Raw genomic sequence first — 17,466 nt, 5'->3', positions numbered from 1 at the left:
CTCTCTCTCTCTCTCTCTCTCTCTCTCTCTCTCTCTCTCTCTCTCTCGGTCTGTCTCAACGCGTTTCGCAACGCCTCCACCTTGGTATCCTTCGTCTTTTACGTTTTACAGGCAGAGAAACGCGCGCAAGATTGTAAGCTCGAATACCGCTCACCCCCGCAAACTTCCTCTATGTAGCTAGATATGAATTACCGCACCGACGAATAGACTGCTCGAATTATTTTCCTGAATACCGTCGTCTCTGGTATCGGTTTCGCGATCGCCGTCGTCAGAGGAGAAACGATATTAAAATTGAAATAAACTCGTAGCAGTCGCAACGCGAATTCCTGGCTCGATTTTTCAGAAACATTTGCGATGCATCGAACACGAATCATCGAGTAAGTATCGTACAATTATGTTGAAACTTTGAATTGTAATTGGTCAGTAAACGTCAATTAGCGATAGGAGTCAGAGTTTTCGTGTCATCGCGATTAAAGTACCGAGGAAACGAGCGAAATTAAAGTAGGCGGAAGCAAAGGAAGATTTCGAGGTGGTTCGTTAAACAGCGAACAGGACGCGCGATGATTTTCTTAAATCCGTGAGGAACGCTATACGAGCTGTTCTAAATGGAATCGTAAGTCCGTTCAATAAAACTAGTTTCTGGTACACACAGTCGTGTATCGTACCGTTTCTTGTACGGACGTTTACGAGAGGAAATGAAATTCTTTTTTACTCGCTACTCAAAGATACAATCCTATTTCTCCTTTCCCGCCACGACGCCCGACGCGATGCGACGCGACGCGACGCGACGGAGGAAATGAAAACTTTCCGTGTGCTCCTTCTCTGCTTTACCGTATTGCGCAAAAAGAAACATTATTGAGATAAGAATTTTAAATCACAGAAACATCTTTGCGCGTCCGTTAAGAGAGTTTTTGTTAAAACAAGAAGCGAACGGCTTCTTCTTAGACGGAATCTTCCATCAATGTCATCCGATTTGCCGTAACGAAACAACCACGAGTTCCCAGGAATAACGCGAGAACCTAAGACGCTGCCGCGCGTTCGTTGTTCCCGTTAACGCGATACAGTGTCTCGTAATAGGCGGAAACTGAAAACGTCACGTATATCTCTACCGGAATGAAATTCAACCGCGTACTCTCGAGTAACGTCAAACCGGTCTGATCGCGTCGTCTACGTCGTCCGTGTACACTCTACATACCGGCATCCCGACACCTTTGTCGCTAAGACGAGTCGTTGGTCTTATTTGTCTTTTCTTTTTTAAGTAGACGTCCCACGTCTCTGGATGCTTCGAACATCAATCCAGAGTCGCGAAAAGCGAAGACGAGTACGAGCGTTTCGACGAGCGCGTCGCCGTCGCCGTCGCCATCAGACGACGAAAAACATTCCTTTCCTATATATTTACTTCGGTGTACAATTAACTCGTCGTTTGGTATATTTCTCACCTGTTACGAGAACCTAGACCGTGTAACCGAACAGGCGTAGCGGGATCGGACGCATCGAAGGGCACGATAGGTGCTAATTAAATGCGCCCTTTGATGCGATACAAGACCCCTGGAGCGTCTGGCAATGGACATGCCTTTCGCAATATTGATCCATGACGTCGTGCTTGACGGCAAAACAAAGACGGTTCAATTGTTGCCTATCGTGGCTGACGGCACAACGTCAAGCATTATCGACACGATACGTTACCAATCGATAGCGCATTACGCCACACTTTTTTCCATCTATTATTTCAATTCGTTCGCGCAAATTCGCATTGTTATTACGATATTGGCCATGTTTTCTTTTTAAACTTGGTATTCCAGACGGTATCAAAGGCGGTTCCTAAAGTCGGACGAGCGAAAAAGTCCTATTCCGATTTGCACGCCAAGGTAGCAACACTTGTAACAAATGCAAGAATTTCTCTCGACGCGACGGAACTGCCTAACGAAATCACGATTCGCAAATCGCGGGTATCGTAGGTAGTCGTTAAGCAGCGATCGATTAAACGGGGTCGCGTTGGCGTTGGCGTCGGCGTCGCGCGGATGTTTAGACGCCTACGGTGGGTGCGCGTACGCGCATCTGATTTATCAACAAACTCGGCTGGAAATTAACCGCGCCGCTGCGCGCTGGATATTCTGTACAGCCGCAGACGATCGCAACGAGTTCGTCGGGTAATGATACATTAACTAATTACCCTGGGATCTCTACACCTTGACACTGTTCGGTTATCTGGAGCTAGACGCTGATTATGTTAGTTAGGCGACGATTAAATCGAGTTTTCGTGACGCGACCGGTGAGTATCCGTGTCCAAGGTAGGTGTAACGGCAGGGATCGAGCTCGTTACCCTCGACGCTCGTAACTACCATGACCAATTATACATGGTGTCGCGCAGAAATCGTAAAAAAGGTAAAGGGTCCGGTCTCGGTGGTCCTCGATGAAAATAGGTGCTCGAGGTAGCCTACTTTCGACAGCGAACGGCTTATGGATCGTCGACTAGACGATCGTAATTGAGGTGGAACATGGCACGGGGTGGATTTCGTCAGCAGTAAAAGGTGAATGCAATCGCCGATGTTCTTCGCGCCTCGCCGCTATATCCGCGCGACTTTCGACCGGAGCCTAATTGAAGTCGGTGGAGCCGGGTCCTTTTATTATGCTGAACAAAAGGCGTGCGGGAGCGCGGGCGCCCAAGTCACAAAGCGCAGAACTCATTACGAGCCGCGCTAGCAGAGGCGAGCCAACGGCAGCGCAGCCGCTAGCAATACGGCTGCGAAAGCTTGATGAGAAATTCCGGAATGGGAACGATCGACTTCGCGGAAAAGTCTTGGTCCCCCAAAGCTCTGCCGAGAAAGGAAAATAAAAGCGAAACGGAGAAAGAGTTTTTTAGATGCTTTCCAATGACACGGACGATACCCAATATCCGCTTCGATGCCACGATCCGCATCGTGGCCTGCATCGAATTTTGTCTGCGGAACAAGCTTGGAGTTCCGACCGATCTCGGACCGATTTCGGATTCGCTTGCGGCGAGGCTCCGAATCTCATAACAATAAACCTGCCAGCTAATCGCGGGAACTCGGAAATTTGGAACTTGGAGTGGCGAGTCGCGCTCCTAGATCGCACCACGATTGCAACCCCGTAAATCCAAAGTACGTTTCGAAAGTAAAGAAATGTTTCGAAGAAGCGAACGATTTTCGTGGAAATTTCGAATCTTTGTTTCGCGTGTTTGCGAAATTCCGAAATACTCGACTAATATGCGTCGTCAGTTACAACCACGACGAAACTATAACGAAGATGAATTTATCGTCTGTCCTGGATTGGAGTAGGTATACGTAATTCATCAACGTAATTGAGCTCTCACAGACCGAGTTAGCGACGCTCCGCGAGTCCCACGAGCCGAGTGCCATTTCGTAATGGCCCGTTAATTTCGGCTGGAAGTTTTCAGACTTGGTCGCGAAACACCACCATTAGCTTTCTCTCTCTTTTACTTTGGACTCACGCTATCGACCATCGTCAACGGTGGAGATTACCTACGTGATACGTAGGCTCTTCTTTTCAAAGTTCATCGAATATCGACGACGCGACACTTTTTCGGCTTCCAGCAAAAAAGAGTACGCGTCGTCCGTACATGTGTCGCGTTCGAGCGCTCCAAAACATTCGTTCAACGCTTTCGATCCATAAAACGGTCGCTGCACGAATCGGATAAAAAAGCAGATTCGGTTTGATACGAACCAACGGAATTGGTCGTCGCGTCGTAACCGATACCTTTTTCATCGGATATTTGATATGTTTACGTTTACGTTTACGTTTATGTTTATGTTTACGTTTTCAGGCATACGAATTGCCAACGCCAACGGTTTATTCCCTCCGGGTGTCGAAGACGGCCATTCGTTCCTCTCGCTTATAGAATAGTACAACAGCGTAACCTCTAATGGGAAGACGAATCGCGCGATTCGAAAGAGTCTGAATGCGTTGAATGGAAGGTTCGTGGACAAAGCCAGCCACTTCGCGATCCCTTTGTACTCGGTCGTGACCGGTACAGTCGATACCAATTTCACCGGTAATTACGAGTTCACTTTTCTAACGAGCGTCTCACCTCTTATCGAAAGAGATCCTCCGTTTAAAGCTGACGGAAACATCGTCGAACGTGAACTCATCCGTCTGTCTTTTTCTCTCGTGCTACCAGTTTTCTTCTTGCAGACTGGCTAGAACTTTCACGTAAAAATCCGAGAAAACTATGGTAGAGAGCGTTCGCATGAAAATGCTCAACGAAAAAATCGTACAACTGGCGCGATAGGCGAGCCTCGAGCGACCTTTCTATGTACTTGCTTTCGGACGTCGGCGTCGCGTCGCGCGTCTCGAGACTTGGAAAAGCTCTTCGGCGATTCCCCGCGGGCCGACCAACTCGAGAATGCTTCGTTTGCCCCGCCAGGAGGAATCGATATCTCGACGAATCGGACGATTCATCGAAAGATGCCCGTGGAATTTCTGCGAGACACGTTTCTTGGGACGCTTCGAGGCAAATACGCGGATCCAGCCATCCACCCGCGCCGATCGCGCTACTCGATGTCGTTTTTCCGCTGACACGTCTAATACTTGTGACCGAGAGTATGACATCATTGTTATCGACGACAAAAACATTTCATCATTTCCAGGACTTTTTTTCATAATTTTCACTTTATTTTACGGATGTGCACCCAAAAGGTTGCAAGGAAACCATTTTTTTTTACAGGAACTATACTTAAATTGGTCGAGCAATCGGTGGTTTTCCCTTTTCCCAATGGCAAACGATAAGGAATGACCAGCGAGCCACATGGTGCGTCTGGAGAACGTTTTGGTATGCGGACTGCATTCGCGCGATTATCTGTGAGTCCATAACTTACTCGCCGAATTTCTGGTCAACCCCAAATGGACTAAACGGTTCTCCAAACTCGTGCCCATACAATCTCGTTCAATTTCCGTCGCTATTGTTGTCGCATTCGATTGCATTTATTAAAAGAAGATCGATTCTCGGGCTGATAACGTTTCCGGTACCCTTGTTGCCAGTTCCTACGATCAAGAGTTTTATCTTGGACGGATAATTTCTTCGTTGTATCGTTTAACGGAAAACTGTAGAAACGAGAAGAGAGTTGTAGATAAATTTGCCTGGCTGATTCACGTAATCGAACAAAAATTTGTCGTTTCATTCTTTTCGAGAGAAGCGACCGTAACGTTATTTGTCCGTTAGCATTGACAAAGAACAAGAATATCGAAAGGTGTTGACAGAGAGAGGTTTATATCGGTGAAAAGGGTGAACGTACGATGCATCCGATACGTACACGCGTGTCGCCCTTTCCACGGACAGGCATACGTGCTCGGGGACTGAATCCCAAGCAGCTCGTGTTGTTTCATGCTAGCGCGTGCGGCCGCTCCTAGGAAGAGTGACATTTTGCCGATATCGAATATGAAGGGGTTCGCGCGACCGAGTCCCTTTCTTTGGATTGCAAAGACTCGCGCAACCGATTGTCGTTTAATCGGAACGATGCTTTCACGTGAAATTTCGCTGAAATTTTCTTTAGTTTTCGTTTGTTTCGTTTCCACCGGTCGTTTAATCCCTTTTCAAACGTAGCGCCCACGTAATTTCGAATAGCCGAAATGTCCTTATTTCGGTGTTGTATTTTTCGAAAAACCAACCGGCGAACGTATAACGCGATCTAAGTACACTAGAATCCATCGGGAGTATAGTTGTTTCGCTAATCGTCGTTTGCAACGAATGACGCGCGATATTTCTCACAGCGTTCGGCGCAGTCCCACAATTTTGAATACAAATGATTCCATTAAACCTGTTCGAGCTGCTTATTCGGTCAATTGTCCTAACGAAATGACGTCTATCAATCGTCGAGCTCGCTATTATGCGAGTTATGTTAACCCCGTAGGGGGGAATCAAATCCTTTGAGAACCAGGTACAAAGCGTCAAGTTTCTTGCATAGTATTTCGATAGCATATCCCTCTCTCGGCATCGCCCCTGGTCGCCTTGCCTTCCTTCGTTCGTCGAGACACACCGAACGATACGCTGTCACTAGCCTTTCCGACGTTGCTTCCGAGACTTTGTAGAATCAGCCAAGATAAATTCGTCGCATACGTACTTGGTGTAACCGTGCTACGATTAATTAATTGCGATGTTAGCCGAGCGAACAAACTTTTGTCAGGTACAATGGCTGACAAAGAGGAAACTTTTCGATACTCGAAATTGAATCCAAGTTGTCGTACAAAATATTTGTTTAAATATTCTCGATCGTTCTTTTCCACTTTACTCTTCTCATCGAACGTTTTCTCTTCGAGCGATCGAATATGCGCGTAGTACTACATGTATATCTCGGGAGTTTGACTCGCTCGCGTTAACGGCGCGGCGCTGACGAACGTCGAGGTGCGTTTAAGGATTAAAGTCGAGGTTACGAAAGGCACTGGGAAACCTCGTTCGCTACGTGTGCACGTAGATTCGAGAGCAGATGTTTGTAATTGCTTCCCCTCGGGTCGGTACGGAGTGAAGCGGCGCGGCGCGGCGGCGTAGCACGGTGGCCGCCGTCCTAAGTGGCACCCGACGCGTAAAGTTCTTCCGAGAAATCTGCGGGTCGTGTGCCGAGGGTGTACATAGCGTCTATACGACCGCGTGCTGTATGGGTCCGTCGCGTTGCGTCGCTTAGTACGAGCCTGTGCGACGCCCGGTCGTGTAAACTGTAAACAATTATTGCGCGAGGGAATGTTAAAATGTTTGTTTCGCCACGGTAAGCGATAATCGAAATAAAGTGATTAAGGCGCGATACGCGTTCTATTATAATTAGGTCTGGGTTAGGTCTAGTAGCGAAATCATTTTTCAAAGCGTATCCTCGAATTCTATCGATGGAATAATTCTTTTCTTTTACCTTTCGCGCATCGAAACGCTACACGTTTTCAAAGTATGCAACGGAAACGTATAGGTTCCGTCCATGCGTTTTCGAGGCGAATCGTAGAACGGACGATAGCGGTGCACACGAGACTCGCTTAATATCCGGAAATCTGTGCACCGCGGCCGTAGTTGCGGCTGACGGGGATGGCGTAGTAGGTGTATCGGAAGCTGAGTAAAAGCGGTGGCGAAAGAGGGGGACTAGGAAAATGGCGAGACGAGGGCTGGAGGTGGGGGTTAGGAACGAAAGGAGAAGCGTCGTTAATTTCAACGTCGGCGGAACAAGGCGTCGAGATTTACCGATATTTTTTCTAGCGAGCTTTTAGCGCTCGGCAGCCCGCACCAACGCGAGCAGACCTTGCCGCGCACCGTCCGCGTCCGTTCGCTCGCAACGGTACTTGCGAATTACAAATGTTTATTACGCAGAGTGGGTTATAACGGGCAGCCGGCGCGGCGCGGACGGCCGGCTAACTAGGGAATTATGCGTCACGGCACTTTTCCAAATCACCCTGACGTCCCGAACATGCCTGTGCCCGGGGTCTGCTCCGGTGCCGGCGATATAACCGGAAAGCATTTCATTCTCGATGGCCCGCGAAAGACCAGGCTTTCAACTGCCACCACTCGTCGTGTTCACGACTAATTCGGTGGCTCTACGATCTAACGAATCGTGTTTATCGAAACCTGACCCGGCGACTCGCGAACGTGTTTGGGGTACGACTTGCCGCACCGCGCCGATGCTCGAGTAATTTAATCGCGGTAACTGACGGCCCGGTGGAAATATCGATTATCCATCGATCCGTTCGGTTTCGTTATCGATATGTATATTTTCGCGTTGGTCGTAGCAGAGGAGAGCAGAGTGAGTGGATGCAGTCGCAAAAGCGTATCCTACCGGACTTGGAAAACGAGACTTGGCGTAGAGGGGAGGAGGAGAGGCCACGGAAGAAATGGGAAATTTTCGTAACCAAGTACGGGGGACTAATGACACGCGGATAAAAGCTGGCCTGCGAAACGAGGCCGAACCGGAGAGAAGGCCGAGGAGAAGAGGATAGCGGGCACACGGCGTATTCTCGCACGATTCAAAACCGTCGGGGTCTATCTCTTTATAAACTGAAAAGAAATCGAGCTAGCGTCTCTTCCTTTTTGGGAGGGGTGAAAACCAGGCAAACGGGTTTCGTGAAAAAACTACGGAGCGCGGGAGATCCACCGCCCCCCCTCCCTCCCCCCATTCCATTGCTCCGCAACGTAAAAAGAGGATTGAAATTGCGCGAGACTTTCGTACGGAAATAGAGGTCCGGTATAGAATCCGCGATTTTCATCATCGAGAATATCCCCCGAGCCACGGCGCATGAAATAATGTTTCCACGACGGAAACAGCGACGGAGGGAAGAAAAGAGGCGGTTATTTAACCGCTGCACTCCGGGCGAACGAATTTTCAAGGAAAATCGTTGGTTATCCGATTTTTCGATTTTTTCAAAAATTATGTTCTTTTCTCCGGCGAGAAAGAATAAGAAGCGTAACGACGAAAGAACGCGGAAAGTCATTTGTCGCGCGATATTTCCGGCGCTGCGACAGGCTACTACGCGGTTGACGTCTTCCTTGTCTTTGGATGGGTTCCGCAAAGTAGGCGGATCTTAAGGAGAACCTCGCGTCGTTTCGTTTGCGAAAGCAACCCTTCAAACACGAGTAATACGAATACGTTTCCCCGGAATATGCCGACTACTTTATTTCCGTCGATACGCGTTTCTTTGTACGGCAAAGCGTATCCCGCGGTTTCTCGTTATTCTTCCTTCCTGTCTCGCGGCAATTCCATCTCAACGTTATCTCCCTTTATCGGACCATTTTCTTTGTTACGCGAACGTCTCGAGGCCACTCGGTTCCATTTTTTCTCCGTCGCGGCGTGCAACTTTGAAATACGTATAAATTGGGAATAAGTTTCCTCGAAGGCCAAGCCCTCGGCGGACCGTGTAATTTCGTTTGATTTTCTTTATGGGAAATTGGAAAACGAGTAACGGGTCAGGTTTGTCTTGCAGTTGCTTTTATAACGGCCGACTCGATCGGCAGTTTAATAATCGACTGCAACAATTAATCGAGAGACGGACCGAAAGATCTTTCTAAGAATGGTTTCGTTTTCCGTTTTCCGTTTTCCGTTTTCCGTTTTCCGCTTTATGTTTTCCGCTTTCTGTTTTCCGTGTGGTTTCTTGTCGCGATCTCGGCGACGCCGACGCGACGTTCCTGGAATATACGCAAAGGAAATATTAGCATAGGTGCGGGCGTGTCGAGTCGAATTCCAGGGCAACTATATTATCAGCCCCGTCTCCCCGCACCCTCCGCGGCGCGTCTCCTTTCCCTTTATCTCGATCGTTTCCATGGTTCGGCAAACTTGGCAAGTTTTCTAATTAGTATGATGCCTTCGGCTATAAGCGAAGTCGACTCCTCGACAGTTTAAAACAGGGAAAACTGGAAAGGAACGCGCCTTTGATTCCCAGTAGGAATTTTTGGCTTTCGCCGCTTTCAACTCCCGACCCCCCTCCTCTTTCTCTCTCATCTTCTCCATATTCCTCTCTCGAGACAAGTCGTAAAGTCGATCCATCGCCATCGGCTCCAAGATCGGCCCGACAATGTCGGTGTATTTGGCACTCCGACTGCAATGTTTGTCGACGAGGTTGGATACGGATGGAAGCGAACAGGGGCGAGGAAGAAATCGTGGCTGCACGGTAAGGGTCGATGCTCGTGTATGCAATTAAAGTCAACAGGTCCTCTCGTGTCAGAAAATAATGGAACGCGGAGTCGGTTGAAATCGAAGCGACGCCGACGTCTCTGGAAGAACCGCGGTAGGTCTGAACGAAAGGGATGGGAACAGAGAGCGAGAGGGGTGCTCGATGAAATTTCATTTCGAAATTTGAATAACCAGACGGTCTGTTGGTCGGTGGTCGCGATCGTCGTTGGGATGTCACGGGCTTCTCTTGGAGTGGCGCGGCATTGGCGTCGGTGTTGTAGCTCAAAGGCGCGTTCGCGATTTCCTCGACGAGTTTTAATCGCGAGAAAACGTTCTCCCGACCGTGTAATTTCTATAACAGCGACTTTTCCATTGGTGCCTCATTCGTATCGTTGTTAACCGTCTTCGATGGCGCGGCGTCGGCGTCGCAACCCTTTGTATGCGAGTGCTTGCATTTAGGCGCGGGCACGTAAGACCACTCGACCACTGCTTCGTTCGTTCGTTCGTTCGTTCCTTCCTTCCTTCCTTTCGTGCTCCGTCACGGCTATTGTATTCCGTTGTTAGACAACAAGCCAGTCCAAGGGGCGATTATTTACGCCTTCTCGATCGTTTATTCGAATGTCAACGAGGACGAAAGTTTCGCGTATAACGCGGCGATAACTTACGTTTCACCGATTCCTTTTTCCTCGTCGACATCGTCCTGGAAAAGAAGCGGCTCGTCAACGGTGCCATTGGAAGCCATCGAGTTACCCGGTTAGAACAGAAACGCACGCAGCCGCGATTCGCTTTCTCTAACCCTGGTTTGCCATAGAAACGGGCATAGGGTGGCAACGCTTAAATTTAATCGGGCCGGAAATTCAGGGGTGGCCGCGCGCGTTTCGAGCGGGAATGGATGGACGTAAAATTTATTATCGCGTCAATTAGAAATTGATGGAACGCCGGACGTTAATCGATTTAGGGTCGAATCGAACCGAGTTCGAAACTACCGATCGGTTCGTTTTCCCGTGGCTCGTTTCACAGTCCTTTTTCAGCTGCCTTTGTCTCTTACGGATAGAATGGATGGCTTCAGATTTTTATTATAAATTCGTTGGCGAAACTCGATCGTGATATCCGATGGTTAGCGTTAACGTTGACTGTCCCCGAAAATTGCCAAACGATATTCGCAAACGTTGGTAAATTCCAAACGCAGATCTGAGATACGAGTTCGATTAAACACGGAAACATTTTTTTTGACGAATGGAAATAAAAGTATTTTTGTTTCGCCGAGCGTTTGGAGAAACGTCTGTTTTCAAGTACGATTTGAACTCGCGTGGCTGGAGAACGATGTTCTCAACGCAATTTTACGATGATATTTCTCGTACCGTCCCGTTTCGTGTTTTCTCTTTCCGCCAGGTTCTATTTCTTTTTGCAAAAACGTTGAGCGCAAGCTATACGGTTAAATGTTTCGGGCGAACGTTTTTCGGGAATACCGAGAAAATGCGAGAGCACTCCAAGTGGGCCAGGTGCGCCGACGCTGACGCCGACGCCGACGATTCCAACGGTAAAACATTTTTTCCTCTCGTTCGAACGGTTTCGCGTTCGACTGACAAATTGAACAACGCAACCGTTACCATACACTGTGGGTTATATTTGTAACTCGGCGTACTTTTATCCCTCTATGTTCTAGTTCTTATTACGCGCGGTTATTCGTACACGGATTCGCTAGAAAAAATGTAAACCGTGTAAATCGTACGAAATAAAAAAATTGACGAGTTCGAATCAAGTCGAATATTCTGACGGTCTTTGTAAAAGACGCGTTTATACCCGGTGATTAGAACGTTGGAACGTGCAACGGTATCGAAACATTCGAAACGCGTAATTTCGAGGGTTAATTTCATTGAAAAGGATTCCATGGACGTTTCGCATAAAAAGGTCTCGGTGCGGCCGTTCTCGAAGAAGCAACTTTGAATTGCATCGACTGCATCGGGCGCGCGCAAAACGCGCTTGCATTACTATGGGTAGCACGACGCGTCACGGCACACTCGGAAGCGCATTGTGGATTCGATGTGTGTTGCGTGCAGACCGGAAATAATATCTATCGATCCAAACTCGGGGAGGCTGCAGGTGTGGGTGTGGGTGTGGGTATGGGTACGAGTGCGAGTGCGAGAGGGTAGGAGTCTGCGGAGGCGCAAGATAAAAGTGCATCGCGGGTGGATTCAGAACGAAAATCACCATAGATTCTCGTCGATCGGTACGTGCGCATCGTATCCGCGCGATCCACCGCGCGAGCCACCGCGCGATCGATTCGATTCTTTAGGGCAGAACGGCTACGACAAAATGTGCTTTAACCGCAGAGTTCCGGCAATCGAGGGAAAACGTGAAGAAGAACGGGCAAAGAGGGGGGAGAGAGAGAGAGAGAGACGCGTTGCATGCAGCCACGGAAACATCGAAGATGAATCGCGTTACAAATATCGATCAACCGCGTCGAAGCGTTTTGCATATTTCCGACGGTTTTATTTCAGGTGGTCTATTTGGTCGTGGTACGCGTCGCGGGTGTTCATCTCGTTTCCCTCTCTCCACGACTCTATGCTGCTGGTGGATTTTTATGCGAGTCGGTATCCGGGAAAATCGGAGACACCACCGTCGCTGAATCGAGTTATAAATAACCCATGAACCGAAACGAAACGTTTCACCTTGTTAAGTTGGCTTATTCGGTTCTCTTGTTTGTGAGCCGTGCGGGAACCTCGTTGGCATCCGATGTAAAACTTTACGCGAGGTGTATCGAGAACCGCGATATCGGCATTTGTTGTTTCGCTCGGCGAAAAAGCTAACCGTCGCGTTGCGTCGCAAAGTAAAACTTCCCAAAGCTTCGAATATATTGAAACCGATTCAAGTTAATTTCTCGTGAAATTTTCAACGACCAAGCGATACTTTAAAAGGGAATATATTACCGGTGGTATAAAAGACATTTATGTTTATGGCCACGTTGCAAGTGCCATCGGCTCGCTGTCAGACATGGACGAAATGATTTACATCGCGAACGCGGTCACCGTGCGCGCCGCGTCACGTACAACCGCCGCGCAGCTTCTACCTTTGCCTCGTATATCTCCCGTTAAATTGCCGCGAAATTGCACACTTCGATCCGGTCTCCCGGCACTAATTACCATACTTTTCTGCCGCGGTCCAGTCTTGATCATTTTGGCTCGTTAACGGCTCCAACGGCGACCATTCCGGAAACATGTACCAATTTTCCTCTCGAGTCGTCGCTGGAAACCTATATTTATTCTTTTCGAGAAGATGACGCGGAACTCTTGGTTTCGAGGGATAGTCGTTCGACGACGTCGGCGCCGACGCGATCAGACGCGACAAGCCGAAACTGCGTGTTTTCGAGCACGCCGTTTATCCCGGTGCTTCGCGTAAAACAGAGGAAACTCGATACCATTCGGTCATCGAATATAATAGTAAGTAAAATTTGTGTACATTTCGTAATCGGAAACACCATCACCGCGAGGAATGCGATATTTTGGAAGAAAGACAAATGGAACGAACGCGATTATCCCGTCCTATCGGTGATTCTTTTTTCCACACCGAACTTTCCTTTTAGCGGATCGGCTGCGAGATTTCAAGTCCTTCAGGAGTCGCTTCTCTTTAGATCCGAGTTGAATAGCTCGAGTTCAGGACGAACTTTCGGGATAGAGTAAATGGCGCTCCGTCTCGACTTTTACCCTTCGTTTGGCTCATACATAAATCTTCCATTTACATTTTCCCTTTCTTCCGGAAATTTCTTACTTTTCGTTACCCTTGCCGCCGTGTTCCAGCGTTAATTGGATTCGATATTACGAACCCGAGCTTGATTCGTAATCGCCAATTGGAATTTTCGGTATTTATAAATATTAGGAACGCGAAATTGATCGAAACTCAGCCATCCAAGATCGAAATTCTCTTTGGTAAAATCCAGTCGAAAGCGAGCACGAGATTCGATACTTTGAAAAATATTCCGTTGTCAGATATTACGTATCCCGCCGTAGCTGGAATCTATTTTTCCAACTGTAATAAAAGTATTTCCAAGTGTCGGTATCGAATTGTCCGGCGACTCGTTACGAGAAAAGGAAGGAAAGATTTCCTTGTGGTTCGAGCGAAAGAGGTAGCATCGGTTCGCGAGTAGTCGTCGAGAGCCTAAGAACGCAAGGGAGGGTATGGAAAAATGCGCTCGAAATATATTCTCGGTGTAGCTTCTATCTTTCCGCACACGTACATCCACTTCCCTTCCGCGTCGTCGGTGCGATATATCGCTCGAAACGAGTCGTTGCCGGTGACCCGGAATTTGCATTTCCTCGGAAAATACAGGGGTAAAGGTGAGGTGAACGGAACGGCGAAGTCGGTGCGACGGGGGACGGGGGAGAGATCAATTCTCGAAAATGCTGCTCGAGCATCGCGGACGAATGGAAAAGGATTCGCGTATCGTGCCCGAGCTCGTGGCGAGCTGGCACAGGCTTCGGTGGTTCGCCAAACAGACACGGAACGATGCGCGCTATGGAATTCTTTCGGTTTCGGTTAACCGCAACGATAATCCTTAAATCGATCCATTCCGAGAAAAGGTTTCCCTCGAATTCCAAGGGAACCCGCGACTTTCGTACAACCACCACGACGACGACATCAAGCGCGATACAAACTGCGAATGCAGTTTTCATCGTCGCGTATTTTCAACAATTATTTCGAATGCCTCGGTTTTTCTTATCTTGGATGCGTACACTTAATCGTCGAATCTCGATCCTTTCGACTCGTTCGCGTTCGTCAACTTATTCTCGCAAACATGAGCGGTTACGCGGGCAACCGTGATACAAGTTTCCGAAATTGTGCGCGATCTCGTATTATTAATCGCGTTTGCACAACGTTCGGAGTAGCGACGAGCAAATATCGTGAAATATTTCTCAAGTTTCGCGATGCCGCGGCCGACCGGACCGACTCTACCTATGATGGATTTATACTGAAATTCGAGCTGCCTTGTCGTTGGAGGGTTTCCCTGGTGTCGTGTTGCGGGTTGCTAGCCTTTGATGCACGCGATGCGTACCGCAAACAGGGAGAAGTCTTATCAAGTTGGGGGAGGATGGCTATCCCGTTCTCTCGTATCGCCATTGCGTGTTTCGTTTTGTTAACGCGAAACCATCGACGTTTCGGAGCAATGCGGGGATGGTTTTATCCTCGTAAAACGAATCCTTATTTTATCGGATCCGCGTACGCTCGTCGTTAAATTTCAACCCTCGATCGGTCGATATTCCATTGTGATTTCTACGATAAAGGCAACGATCCAAAATGTAAACGTCAATTATCATCGTATACATAACAACTTTTCCTTGTATTCCGCTTTCTTTCAATTTTACTCGAGATATTTCGCAACGCGATCGTTTTCAATTCCACCCGCGTCTTTGTTTCCTCTCGCGTTAGCTTTTCTCGCGTCCTCGAACAAAATATTATTTTATTTCTGGCCGGTCTCCCCTCTAAAAGTCCGACGATACTCTTGGCCTTTAATTAATTAGCGCCAGAGAAAATTACGGGAATTTGACTTTTTTTGGAAAGTGTCGTTCCAACGCTTTAAAAGTGCTTTGCCTCCGACAGTCGCGAGGTTGCGGAACATTTCGCAAGATGTACGGAACCATCGACCTATGAATCCAGCATCGAGGATGCTTTAGTTTTCAATGATCGTCTAGATCGGTGTCACGGTCTGGCTGCGCCGACGCAGAAAATTGCCAAGGCACTTTCTTACACGTCGAGTTAATTCCAAACAAGTTGGCGCGCGTCGAAATATCACCAGCCCCCGGTTTAGGATCAGCTTTTCATATTTCGTATTTGAAAGCAGCTGTCACGTTCAGTCGCGTGCGCAGAACCGCGACCAGCATTCGCCCGAGGATAATTTCACGAAATTCTGCGAAACATTGTCGAAATATCCGCACGTTCGACCTGAATCGAACAAAGATATCCCGTACCCGCTCGAAAGTGGCGAATGTCACGGTACTGCTATCCGAATTGGTTCGATTCGGTTCACTCGACTAATTCGATTTTTAGTCGATCGCGTTCACGATCGTTTCGTTTGTTTTACTTTTTTTCTTTGTTTACGAAACTAACATTTTTATAAATCGGCTTCCATCGATTAAACATTCGAGTATGGAATTTTGTTGAGTTTGAGGGAGGCATTTTCGTTACTGCGAGCCAATGGTGTACCGTGCACCCTGCTCGGCATTTGATATTTGGAGCTTGGCGGTTGGCGGTTGGCGGTTGACGGTTACAAGAGTTGGCTACGGTTTCGCGCGGTGCGGAGCGGCGCGGCGTTTACGTCTTACGACTCCGGGTGTACTAACGGGCCGTAGATAGCAGATGACGCTCCTGGGATACACTAAGATGTTAATTTAGCTATTACTTATACTACGCCACCGCCCATGGCAGATCTCTGCATCCGAGAGATTCGATCACCGAGCCACCGTCGACGGGGTAGTTTCGAACGAACGCCCACTGGAAACAACCGGTAAACTCGTTGCACGCCGTTTCCTAAAGGCCGCGATACGATCGATTCTCGTTCCAAGAGCCTCGCTCGAAGCTCCCACGTAACGCGATATACCGCCGTTATATCCTACGTCTAAAGTCTAAAGGGCCGTAGGATCAGACTGAGCGTTTTACGAGCTGGAGACGAGAGAGAATAAAATATTTTTGCGGAAAGGGAACAGAGGAGAACGATCGAGCCGATCTTTTCGAATCTTTGATATTTTTCGTACGATCGGGATCGGTTGACGAGGAAAGTATCCGCGAACCAAAATACGAGAAAAATCAAAAATCGCCAAATCGCTTGTTTTACGTTTTGGACGAGTTCGGAGAGCGTGAAATTTTCCGAATTTTTCTAAAAAAAAAGAAACGGTACAGCGAGCAATTCTCCTTTACGGCGAATTACTTTTATTGAATTAATCGACTGCGAACAACGATTTTCCGGGGTAGACTGGCAAAGGAGGTTGGGGCTGCATTGAATTATGAATGCATTAGCAAATGAGGTAGTATTACGGGCGGATATGAACAAAGTTGGGACGATCCGGACGAGCGAAATTGCGCATCGAGAAAACTGTTAGCGGAATCGGTGGTCCCCATAAAACTCATTAATCATTCCGTGGCTTTTCAAGCACGGTGTTTGGCGAACTTTATTCTCCCGAATCACCGACCATATAAACGAGTGCAATCAGAGTTCGCGTAAACGTGCGAAATACGTCTTACTTGTACGTATAACTCAACTCGGGAGACTCATCTGCGCCCGAGTTGTCGAAAATTTTCACGACTCGACAACTCTCGTCGAGAGAGGCGATCATCGTTGCGAGGATACAACGATGGTTTCCGATTCTTGAACAGGTGTCGGATTCATTCTTTTCCTCGTGAAACTTCCACCCCCGCCTCTCTTACCCATCCCGTTAGTCGAATCGAGATTCGATTTTTCTCATTGTCCCGGGCAATTGCTCCCGTGCCTATAGAAGCTCGCGCGTTTAATTATGTCTTCCTCCTCCCTCTTTCCATTTTTCCGGACGGCGAACAGTCGACGTTGTTAAACTTTTACGGGCTTTTTTCGCCGACGCGACGCGCGACGGTCTCGAGACCGATGGCGCGCTACAGGTGCGAACGTTTAGACGGGAAAACACCGGTGCCTCGATTTCTCGTGTTTCTTTAACGAGTGCCACTATCGATTCGTACTCTGTTCGAACTTGATCATCGATTTAACGTCGGTAGATTTAGGTGATAACGATTTACCAGCTGCGATACATCATAATTTCGAGATACCTCTTGAGAATCGTTAAATTCTTTCAAGATGGAAACCTTAGTTTTACGGTGAACGTTTGCACGGTTT

The sequence above is a fragment of the Hylaeus anthracinus genome, unplaced genomic scaffold (genome assembly GCF_026225885.1).
Source record: "Hylaeus anthracinus isolate JK02 unplaced genomic scaffold, UHH_iyHylAnth1.0_haploid 5, whole genome shotgun sequence".
NCBI lineage: Eukaryota > Metazoa > Arthropoda > Insecta > Hymenoptera > Colletidae > Hylaeus > Hylaeus anthracinus.
Note: the sequence above shows the minus strand (reverse complement) of the source record.